At 27.7% G+C, this 12,177-nt stretch overlaps 1 long non-coding RNA gene across 1 annotated transcript; it reads right to left on the minus strand.

Moving 5' to 3' along the window:
- Positions 1–11,000: 11,000 nt before the first annotated feature.
- Positions 11,001–11,636, minus strand: LOC124897632. Its single transcript, XR_007054398.1, has 2 exons — positions 11,555–11,636; positions 11,001–11,395 (listed from the first exon to the last, which is right to left on the minus strand). It is a non-coding gene; the product is annotated as an uncharacterized LOC124897632 (long non-coding RNA).
- Positions 11,637–12,177: the final 541 nt, after the last annotated feature.

Raw genomic sequence — 12,177 nt, forward strand, 5'->3', positions numbered from 1 at the left:
TTCATGCCTTAAGGTGGACAAAATTTGTCCCTTTGCACCTTAAGCTGGCCTCTCACAGATTTATCCTTAAAAGGATATTGTAATTTTCATGCCTTAAGGTGGACAAGATTTGTCCCTTTGCACCTTAAGTTGAACATTGAAAAGGGCCCATACTTAAAGAAAATCACTGTACCATCTTCAAGTAAAATTGGTCGGACTTAAGGTGACAGAGGTGAAGTTAAACTCTCGCACCTTAAGCCGATATCTACCAGCTTCAAGTAAAATTGGTCAGACTTAAGGTGACGGAGGCGAAGTTAAACTCTCGCACCTTAAGCTGATGTCCACCGTCTTCAAGTAAAATTGGTTGGACTTAAGGTGACGGAGGCGAAGTTAAACTCTCGCACCTTAAGTCGATGTCCACTACCTTCAAGTAAAATTGGTTGGACTTAAGGTGACGGGGGCGAAGTTAAACTCTCGCACCTTAAGCCGATGTCCACCGTCTTCAAGTAATATTGGTCGGACTTAAGGTGACGAAGACAAAGTTAAAATCTCTTAACCTAAGCCGATTGTTTCATATTGCTATCTGTTTCAATATGAAAGCAAAAACACAAATAGAAAGGAGGTTACCTATAAAAACGTTGTGATCTTAAAAGATGTATATCACCAACTTGGATTGAGACAAAATGCCTTGATGAGAATAAAGCCCTCAAAATCTGGTTTGAGGCAATAAAAACGCCCTTTGATGGTGATGGTCCCACATCAAGAAATAAATTATTTGGTGAGGCAATGCAAATTTGGAATCCTCTGTCGGACAACATATAAGATGGACTTCAAAAAATCATCTAGAACAATAAAAAAGGTGTTAAAATTTAAATTTTTGATATGTTATATATGCATGTTTGCGGCATCTATAGGATCAAGAGGATCATAATTTGGGTACTCTCACATTGATATATAATTTTTTTGATGATGTCACGTAAATCTGAAATTGTTGTTGCATCAAAACTCATTGTTGATTTCGGGATAATACCTGAAAACATCTCAATCGTACTAAATTATGAATTTTGAATATGTTATATATCTTTGTGTCTAGTTTCATAAGAATTAAGCGGCTTGTGATTTCATCCTTCCTACTTCAAGATATGTAAGTTTTAGTAAAGACGCGCAAATCTGAAATTTTCAGCATGATAAAATTCAGGGCTAACTTCAAAAAAATTATCAAGAATTATATTGAATGAATTTGAATCTGAATTTTAGATATGTTATATATCTCGAAGTTTAGTTTCTGGAATATCAAACGGTTCATGATTCTGATATTCCTACAATTAGATAAGAATTTTCTACCATTAATATGCTGTGCTGAAAAAAGTGACGAAAATAAGAGAAACGTAGAAGGAAAAAAAATTACCTCAATATTGTTGATGGCTTGAAAACCCCAAAATTGATATTGAAAAAGTGGAGAAACTACCTCCTTTTATAGAGTTGTAGGATGAATGTTTTCTTCTCCAATATAAATTCAGATTGGAATAATTTCCATCTCCAAATTCAAATTGGAGATTGTTTCCTTCTCCAATATAAATTCGGATTAGAATAATTTCCATCTCCAAATTCAAATTAGAGATTATTTCTTTCTCCAATATAAATTCAGATTGAAATAATTTTCATCTCTAAATTCAAATTAGAGATTGTTTTCTTTTCCCATACAAATTCAAATTGGGGGTTATTTCCTTCTCCCATACAAATTCAAATTGGAGGTTAATTTCCTTCTTCCATACAAATTCAAATCGGAGATTGTTTCTTTCTTCCACAAAGTCAAATTGGAGGTTGTTTCCTTCTCCAATCTAAGTTCAAATCGAAAGATTTTTATTCCTGATTAAGTAAGGCGATAAAAAAAAAAAACTTCCAAAATTTGTTTGAAATTAAATATCATGCCTCACCAATGATTCTTAAGTGTAGAGATTCATGAAAAAAATGAGAGAGTTTTGAGAGGCAATATTAATATGGTTCGGCTTTAAATTTTTGAATGTGGTATTCATAGGTATGAGGATCGTTGAAACACGAAGGAAACATGCTTAAATAATCACACTTCAAGGCTAGTCTCCAAAATATTAAATGTCTCAAAACGTCTTGAAGTAGGGGGCATTTGTGGGCAATGCAATTTTATTAAATTTAAATCCGTACAAAATTTAGATTATATTAAATTCAAAATATATTAGTCCTAAATAAATATTGTGGATTAATATAATTAGATTAATTATTTAAGTCCAAACATATATGGGTTTAATTAAAGTCCAATTTTTATTAGGCTAGCCCATTAATTTGGGATATAAATAATTAGCCCAATTTTCTAAGCCCAAGAATATTGTCATATTCTAGAGGTCCAAATAAGCGTCACGTGTCAAATGACGTGACATGCCAAGTCAAGTGAAGCAGCCAATAGGATCGTGCCACATGTCAAACTGATGCAGCAGGCCCATGAAATAAAAGCCCATAAAAGGCGCCACATCACTTAAATCTGATTAGTCAAAGGAAGTCCATATTCATCATGACTCTTCTTTTCCTACAACTATAAATAGGGGTCTCATAATTCAGAAGAGAGACCCCAGAACTCTAACAAGTAGCAAGAGAAAGCTCGTGGATCAAACGCCGCAATTTCTCTAAAAAACTCAAGCATTCAAATCAAGTTCATCGAAGTTCAAGATCAAGTCCGCAATATTCAAGAACAAGATCAAAAGCTCTTGAATTCAAGCACAAGTCAAGATCAAGTCTCTCAAGTCCATCAAATCAAATTCAAATTCAAGGCTAAGTTTTATGCCCTTGAATTTATATTAGGAAAGGCTAATCAGAGGATTCATAGAGATTGTAACACTCACTTATTGAAATCAATAAAATCGATTGTTGCAATATTTTCTTGTCTCGAATTATTTATTTTTCAGTCTCGAAATTTTATTGTCCAACAATGTTATTTATACGAATAGAAATTAAAACTTAAAAAAGTTCCAATAAATTTACTCCTAATTATTCTTTGTTCTTATTCTTTATTAAATTATAAATAATTTCTTATCGAAATAATTGCAAGTACCAAAATATAAATAATTTCTTATCGAAATAATTGCAAGTACCAAAAGGCAAATGGGCCTCCTGCTATATGCATGGTGTATTATAGAAATTAAAACTTAAAAATGTTCCAATAAATTTACTCCTAATTATTCTTTATTCTTATTCTTTATTAAATTATAAATAACTTCTTCTTTTGTAATATTTAGATATATAATTAGTATCTGAATACATAATTTTAAAGTTGAGATACATAATTTTGATTATTAAAATACATTCATTTTTTGAACTATTTGATCGAAAGTAATACATTAACTAGATCAAAAAAAAAATACATAATTAATATTATGTATCCAAAAATTTATGAATTTGTAGGTGTATTCAACTATTTTTAAAAAAAAATAAAAAATTTAGGCAATTAATAGAAAGGATAGGAATTTTATGTAGTTAAATAATAAAAAAAATAGTTTGTGGTGTTATGCAAGTTTTCCTTACAGAAAACAGGATGAAGTATCTCTATCATCAAACCTGGGCCCTATCTATATAGATAGTCATGTGAACAATTTTATCGCACTCCATTTGTTTTTACTTTTATTTCAATTTGTTTGAATATTCGATCTTCATAATTATTCAATTTTGTTATGTCTTTCAAAAGTCACTTAATTTTTTAATTTATCTTATAAAATTCAAAAATATAATTTCCTCTACTTATTTAAAGACATTGCAGCTGTAAATTTTAGAAAAAATATTTTAAACATTTAAATTATTGAGTTCTCATATTTAATGTGAATCTGCCACAAAGAAAGAGTAAAAAAAAAAAAAAAAAAAACAGAAACAAAGACCATTAGGTTATGAAGTAGTTGGGCATGTGGAGTCACCAAATTGTCAAACTTCGAAGTTCAAAATTCCATAGAATATAAAAAAAATATGTATATGATTATTATAACTATCCCATTTGTTTCAATATTTCTTTTTCTTATTTTTTGCTTATAACAATCGACTGGTCTGAACACATAACACAATAGTTGTTCGGATTAAAAAATCAATAAATAATTTACTCCTTTCTCGCCATTTTACCCTTCTATTAAATACTTTTCAAGACTCAATGCATTTGCCAAAATGTTAAATCTATTACATTCAAAGAATGATATAGTAAGGTTATTTTTATTATTTGTTATTTTTTAACATGTGTGTCAAGTTAATAATGAATAAATATTGTTGGAAGAATAAAATATCACAAAGAGATAAGAGTGGTAGAAGTAAATTTAGAATCTGAAATTGCAACAAAAAGAGCAATGCAAGAGAAGTGATGTTTCATTTACTTCATGGAAGTATGTATTTATAGCATAGACTAGCTTGGTATAAGGGCATTTTAGTCATTTTAGGCATCAAACTAAACCTGTCAATTGGATCGGGTTGGTCCGTTTTGGCCCAATAGCCCGACCTGGTTTGACCCTGCCCGATGGGCCTCTGGGCTACTGGGTTGTCGGTCTCGGGCTGGACCATCTACGTTGACAGGCCCGGTGGACCAACCCGGTTCCAAACCCAAACCAGGCTCGGCCCAACCCAGTTGAATTTTTTTTATTTTTTTAAATTATTGTTGACTTGGACTTTGGTGCCAATTGGTCCATTTTCTAATTATTTAAAAAAAAAAAATAATTCAATTTTTTTCTATAAATACCCTACAATTTCAAATCATTTTTCACACATTCTCATTCTCTCAATCTCTCTCAAATATTCTAATTATCTCTTAAAGTGCTCAAGTTTTTTTTTTTTATTGTACAATTACAAATATCAAGTGGAAGTTTTCTAAAGTCGCAACTTTCGAATACTTTCAAAATTTGGTATTGTTGTTCCATCTCTTACTTTTAATTTTTAATTAGTGTATTAATTGTTGAATAGTTATTTTTATTGTTTTTGTGTATTTTGAATATTTTTTAATTTAATTTATAACATGGATAAAATAAGAAGACTCAGTAAAAGTGTCAAAAAATTTTATTCCAATAATGATAGTGGTAGTAAAAAATGAATTGGTGGTGATTTCGGTAGAGGTAGTTCAAGTAATAGATATACCGTGTGCCTTCGGTACCGGTTAGTCAACCTTTTAAGGAAGAAATAGGTGTATTTGTTCAAGATATGGATTATGTAGAAGTTCAGAAAAACTATGGCATAGAAGAAGAAAATGAAGTAGATGTGGTTAATTTAGATATAGATGATGAAAATATTGGTGAAACACCCGTAGTAGGAAATGCTAAAGTTAGATCTGAATCGGTTAATCTTCCTCCTCGTCGTCCTCCCCATGCCCCTGCAAAAACTCGTAGAAGAACTAGTATTGCATGAAATTTTTTCAGAAGTAGAAGGAGAAACTAAGGTGCAATGCAATATTTGTGAACTTCTATACGAGCATAAATCGAAGGTAATAAAGGGGGTATGGGTTCGTTGATGAGACATTTAAGAGAAAGGCACGCAAGAGAGTTAAGTATTGCACAAGGCGATGAGGCTATTGGTGGGCCGACTCAAACTAGATTGAACCCAACAACCGGTCAATTTAATTAAGAATTATAATAAAATGAAGGACTGGGAAGAAATAGCAAAAATGATAGCAGTGGGTTGTTTGTCTTTCACTTTTGCTTCTTCGGATGCGGATTTTTTTTTTTTATATTCAAGCAATTTATAATTCCATGTTTACCGGTATTTCTAGAAGTACTTGTCGGACTGATACTTTTAGACTCCACGCGCAATATATTTATTATATATCTGCGTTATTAAAAATATTCCATGTAGAATTGCTCTAACTTCTAATCTTGGTCATGCTGTTAACAAAAATGATTATTTAACAAGTACTTATCACTGAATAGATAGTAATTTTGTTATGTAAAGACATATTCTGACATTTTTGTATGATGAAGATCGTACACACACTGGAAGATTTTTTTCTAAATCTATTTGTAAAATTGCAAAATATTATGGTATTGAAAGAAAAGTTTTATGTATAACTTTTGATAATGCATTTAACAACAAGGCTACTGTTGTGTTGTTGAAAGTTGATCTTTCTCCCCCGTTACCCAAAATATTTCATGTTAAGTGTACTTATCATATATATAATTTAATCGTCAGAGATGATCTTGAATTTTTTGAGCTTTATATTGAAAAGGTCTGACTTGTTGTTGGCTTTATTCAAGGAAATAATTGAAAAGTTAGAGTGAGAGAATTTAAAATCAAATGTGAATAAAAGGGACTTAGACCGATATTTATGTTTGAAGGATGTGATACCAGATGGAATGTTACTTATACTTATTTAAAAACTTGTCATGCTTATAAAGTTCCTATTACAATGACTTTTAATCTATATTATGGTTCTTTTTCTTAGTGTATGATAAATGATTCTGATTGGGTTGCAATTGATGATCATGTTAGATTTTTGAAAAAAATTTATATAGCTACGGTTGAATTCTCTGGTGCTTATTATCTTGCTGTTTGTAATATTTTAGCTTATTTAGCTGACATTTTTTGTTTGCTTAACGAATATAAGAATAAAAAGGTTACAAAGAAGATATTACTGCTATGATTGCTAAATTTAAAAAATATTTTTTTCGCCTCTCCTAATTTATTTGATTGATGCTATAATAAATCCATGTATGAAATATAATACTACGGTCGAATTTAATTCTATTATTTATAATGCTTTAGAGATACAGCCTGAAGAAGAACCTTTTTTGTTTACGGCTATGAGTGATGCGAACAGTTACATGGAAGCATTATATAACCAATATGCCGATTTACTTAGCTTGATGAAGCCGTATTGACAAATATCACTCCAATTGTCACTTCTCAAGCTCCTGAGGAGCCATTATCTTCTAAAAAGTAACCAAATAGTAGTTATCCTAATTACGTTTTTGATGTAAATATTTGGGACAGGGTGCAGCCTTCAACACAAAAAACAACTTCTTGGAAAGAGCTTAAGTATATTCTTTGATAGCTAATGGAGGATTGTAGAACAAGGATCTGCATTCTGAATTGATGGAAGAATAATGAAAGACAATATTCGGTGCTTTAAAAATTAGCTAGAGATATATTGAATGTTCCAATATCAACCGTTGCATCGGAGAGCGCTTTTAGTTAGGGACGACAACAACTTGGAGACAACTGAAACTCATTGGGAAGCAATGCGATGAATGTTCTAGTTTTCCTTAGAGATTGAATTAGAGTGGAATGAAGAAATCAAGGAACGAAGGAGGAGCCAAAAGACGAACAAAATCTTAAAGAAATTATGACTTCAAGAGAGAACTCAACACAATCAAATCCAATGCATGGTTTAGCCTTTGCCCCCATTGATTTTAACTTTCCTATGACAGTTTCCATTAATATTAACTTGCATTAATTGAAAAAAATGATGCAAAATTTATAGATTTTTCATTCATATAAATTATAAACTTTGAATCATTTTACAATCAATAAAACACAACATTCATTCACTCCTTACTTATTTTTTTTTTCATTTAAATTAAATTTCTAGTTTGAATTAAATAATTTTAATATATTAGTATCAAACTTTACACTAAGTAATAAACATAACAAACATTTATACATATAATGAAAAATAAAAATAGTATTAGTAAAAATTACTTCGACAACTAGTATTGACAAATAAAAATACTATAAGTTTGTCTTTTAAGTGTTGTATGTAAAATTGTATAATTTTTAATATATGTTCAAAACTTCAAGTGTTATTATATTAAGTAGTACACATTGTAATCTTGTATGTATATATGTGTATATCTTCTAAAGTACTATAACATATAATGTAGATATCTTTCAACTTTCAAGTGATATTTTAAGTAGTATATATTCTACATATATGTGTATATATTTTCTATAGAATCTAAAGTATATATTTAACGTATACATGTGTATATGTTTTCTAAGATAGTATATATATATATATATATATATATATATATATATATATATATATATATATATGTTGTATGTATATTATTTGAAGTGATATTTTAAGTAGTACATATTCTATATATATGTGTATATATTTTTTATAGACTAAAATAGTATATATTTAATGTATACATGTGTATATGTTTCTAAAGTAGTATAATATGGAATGTATATATGTTATATGTGTATATATTTTCTATATACTCTAGAATAGTATATATTTAACGTATACATGTGTATATTTTTTCTAAAGTTGCATATATAAAGTATATATATGTTGAATGTATATTGTTACAAGTAGTATTTTAAGTAGTATATACATTATATTGTACGTACATATGTGTATATATTTTCTATAGACTCTAAACTAGTATTTATTTAATGTATACATGTGTATATGTTTTCTAAAGTTTTATATATAAAGTGTATATATGTTATATATATGTATATTGTATATAAGTAATATATATATATATATATATATATTATATTGTACGTATATATGTATATATATTTTCTATAGACTCTAAACTAGTATATATTTAATGTATACATGTCTATATATATTCAAAAGTAGTATGTATTTAGTGTATATATGTTTTATGTATATTTTTTCAAGTACTATTTTAAGTAGTATATATATTATATTATACGTATATATGTGTATATATATTTTTAATAGACTCTAAACTAGTGTATATTTCACATGTACATGTGTATATGTAGTCTAAAGTAGTATGTATTTAGTGTATATATGTTGTATGTCTATTATTTCAAGTAGTATTTTAATTAGTGTGTGTATATATATATTATATTGTACATATATATATGTATATATTTTCTATATACTCTAAAATAGTATATATTTAACATATAAATATGTATATGTTTTCTAAAGTAGTATGTATTTAGTGTATATATGTTGTATGTATATTATTTCAAGTAGTATTTTAAGTCGTATATATATTATATTGTACATATATGTGTGTATATATTTTCTAAAGTAGTATGTATTTAGTGTATATATGTTGAATGTATATTATTTTAAGTTGTATATATATTATATTGTACGTATACATGTGTATATAGTTTCTATAGACTCTAAACTTGTATATATTTAACGTATAGATATGTCTATGTTGTCTAAAGTAGTATGTATTTAGTGTATATATGTTGTATGTATAGTATTTCGAGTAGTATATATGTTGTATGTATATTATTTCAAGTAGTATAAATATATATATATATATATATATATATATATTATTTTGCGTGTATATATGTGTATATATTTTCTATATACTCTAAAGTAGTATATATTTAACGTATACATATGTATATGTTTTCTAAAGTTGTATATATAAATTGTATATATGTTGCATGTATATTGTTTCAAGTAGTATTTTAAGTAGTATATATATTATATTGTACGTATATATGTGTATATATTTTCTATAGACTCTAAACTAGTATATATTTAATGTATACATATGTATATGTTTTCTAAAGTAGTATGTATTTAGTGTATATATGTTGTATGTATACTATTTCAAGTACCATTTTAAGTAGTATATGTATTACATTGTACGAATATATGTGTATATATTTTATATAGATTCTAAACTAGTATATATTTAACATATACATGTATATATGTTTTCTAAAGTAGTACGTATTTAGTGTATATTTATGTTGTATGTATATTATTTCAAGTAGTATTTTAAGTAGTATATATACATATATATATATATATATTATATTGTACGTATATATATGTATATATTGTCTAGACTCTAAACTAGTATATATTTAGCGTATAAATGTATATATGTTTTCTAAAGTAATATGTATTTAGTGTATATATGTTGTATGTATATTATTTCAAGTAGTATTTTAAGTAGTATATATATATATATATATATATATATATATTATATTGTACGTATATATGTGTATATATTTTCTATATACTCTAAAGTAGTATATATTTAACGTATACATGCGTATATGTTTTCTAAAGTTGTATATATAAAGTGTATATATGTTGTATATATATTGTTTCAAGTAGTATTTTAAGTAGTATATATATTATATTGTACGTACATATGTGTATATATTTTCTATAGACTCTAAATTAGTATATATTTAATGTATATATGTGTATATGTTTTCTAAAGTAGCATATATTTAGTGCATATATATTGTATGTATATTATTTCAAGTTGTATTTTAAGTAGTATATATATTATATAGTACGTATATATGTGTATATACTTTCTATAGACTCTGAACTAGTATATATTCAATGTATACATGTGTATATATTTTTTCTAAAGTAGTATATATTTATTGTATAGGTGTTGTATGTATATTATTTAACGTATTTAAAATGTATATAGGTGTGTATATATAGTATATATTAAAAATAACATGTAATTTCGATTTTTATTTTTACATTTTTACCGGTCAAAACCGGATTCACGCTAAGTGAGTCGATCCCGATTAATTTCAACATATTTTACTGTTTGGGGCCATACCGGACTGTCTCATTAAAAATGACTTGATACTCGGACCGACCCAGAAACTGGTAAAAAGAAGTGGGCCTGTGCCCGTTTGAATCGGCCCGGCCCGGTTGACAGCTAAACATATATATATATATAGATATATCTATCTTTATTCACTGTCATTTACGTGTCCACCTCACAAACTGCATGGTACATGTAAGGGTATTATAGTCTTTTCATCTCTTTTGGCATTTTATTTTCAATCTGGAAGTTTTCATGTTTGTAATTATACATCTCTTTGCCATTTGTTCTAGACCAAGGAATATTGGTAGAGTTGTTTTAAAAAATTTTATTTATAGTTATTATTTTGCTGTATTTTGGGTGAGAGGTTGGTTATGGATGTGTAACGATTCAAATCGTCATCATGCTAATTTTTTTTTTTTTGGAAAATTACTTTGATCAGAAAATTTTTTTTTTACACAAACATTATTTAACTTGCTCAAAAGATAGTCACAAAATAACTTCCTTCAGTAGCCTATTTTAAAGAGAATTGTTTCTCAGTATCTGAAAAACTTATAAGGTTACATGTTTATTTTTCTTACACAAACATTATTTAAGTTCCAAAATAACCTTCACCAGTAACACTGAACTTGTTAAGATGTTGAACAATCTTGAACTTCAAAACATGGAACAATTCCACCAGTCAGGAAGATATCCCATTATGTCTGAATGTTGAGAACAAGTTCTACAGTAAGTTCCATCACTGCAATCGCTATCTGAAGTGCAATCTCGATAACAAGTAATATCATTACCAAATGAAAGAGGTAATTTTCTCTTCATCTTTGCAACATTAATTGATAAGTCTCTTAACGCCATCACTTTAGGACCCCAACACAGATTAACTGCACATAAATTAATTGTAATAATAATTAGAATAATTAATATACACAATTATTACAAAGAGAAAAGAGTAGTCATAAATTAATTGTAATAATAATTAGAATAATTAATATACACAATTATTACAAAGAGAAAAGAGTAGTAAAAGTAAGTTTTAGAACCTGAAATTGCAATAAGAGAGCAATGAAGAGAAAAGCTTGCTTAAGTGAGACCATTTTACTTGATTTTGTTTAATATGGAAGAAGTGATGTTTCATTCACTTCATGGAAGTAGGTATTTATAGTATAAACAAGCTTTGATAGAAGGGCATTTTAGTCATTTTCAATTTGTAGGTGCAAACATCTGTTGTCTCACCGATTTACGTGTTTGCACACTGATTGCATGGTGCATGCAAGGATATTATTGTCTTTTAGTCTTCTTTAGCATTTTCGTTCCAAGGTGGTTAATTACACATCGCTTTGTCATTTGTGAGTAAAGATTATTGGTAGTGTTGTATTGAATTTTTTTAACTTTTATTTTGCTTGTATTTTGTGTGAGAGGTCGGCTATAGATTGTTTCTCGAGATAATAGAGGTAGATTTAAGAGGTATTATAGAGAATTTATTAGATAAAGTATTACCATATCAAAAACAAACTTTATCAGTAATTAATTAATGGTAATAGATTAATTGTCGTTAAATATATTTTTATAAAGGTAATTGCTAGTTATTATTACTACATTTTAACACTTTTTGTAAATATTCCTAAAGTCTATAGTGATATTGGATCTAATGACAGTTAATTAA

Source organism: Capsicum annuum, chromosome 4 (genome assembly GCF_002878395.1).
Source record: "Capsicum annuum cultivar UCD-10X-F1 chromosome 4, UCD10Xv1.1, whole genome shotgun sequence".
Lineage (NCBI taxonomy): Eukaryota > Viridiplantae > Streptophyta > Magnoliopsida > Solanales > Solanaceae > Capsicum > Capsicum annuum.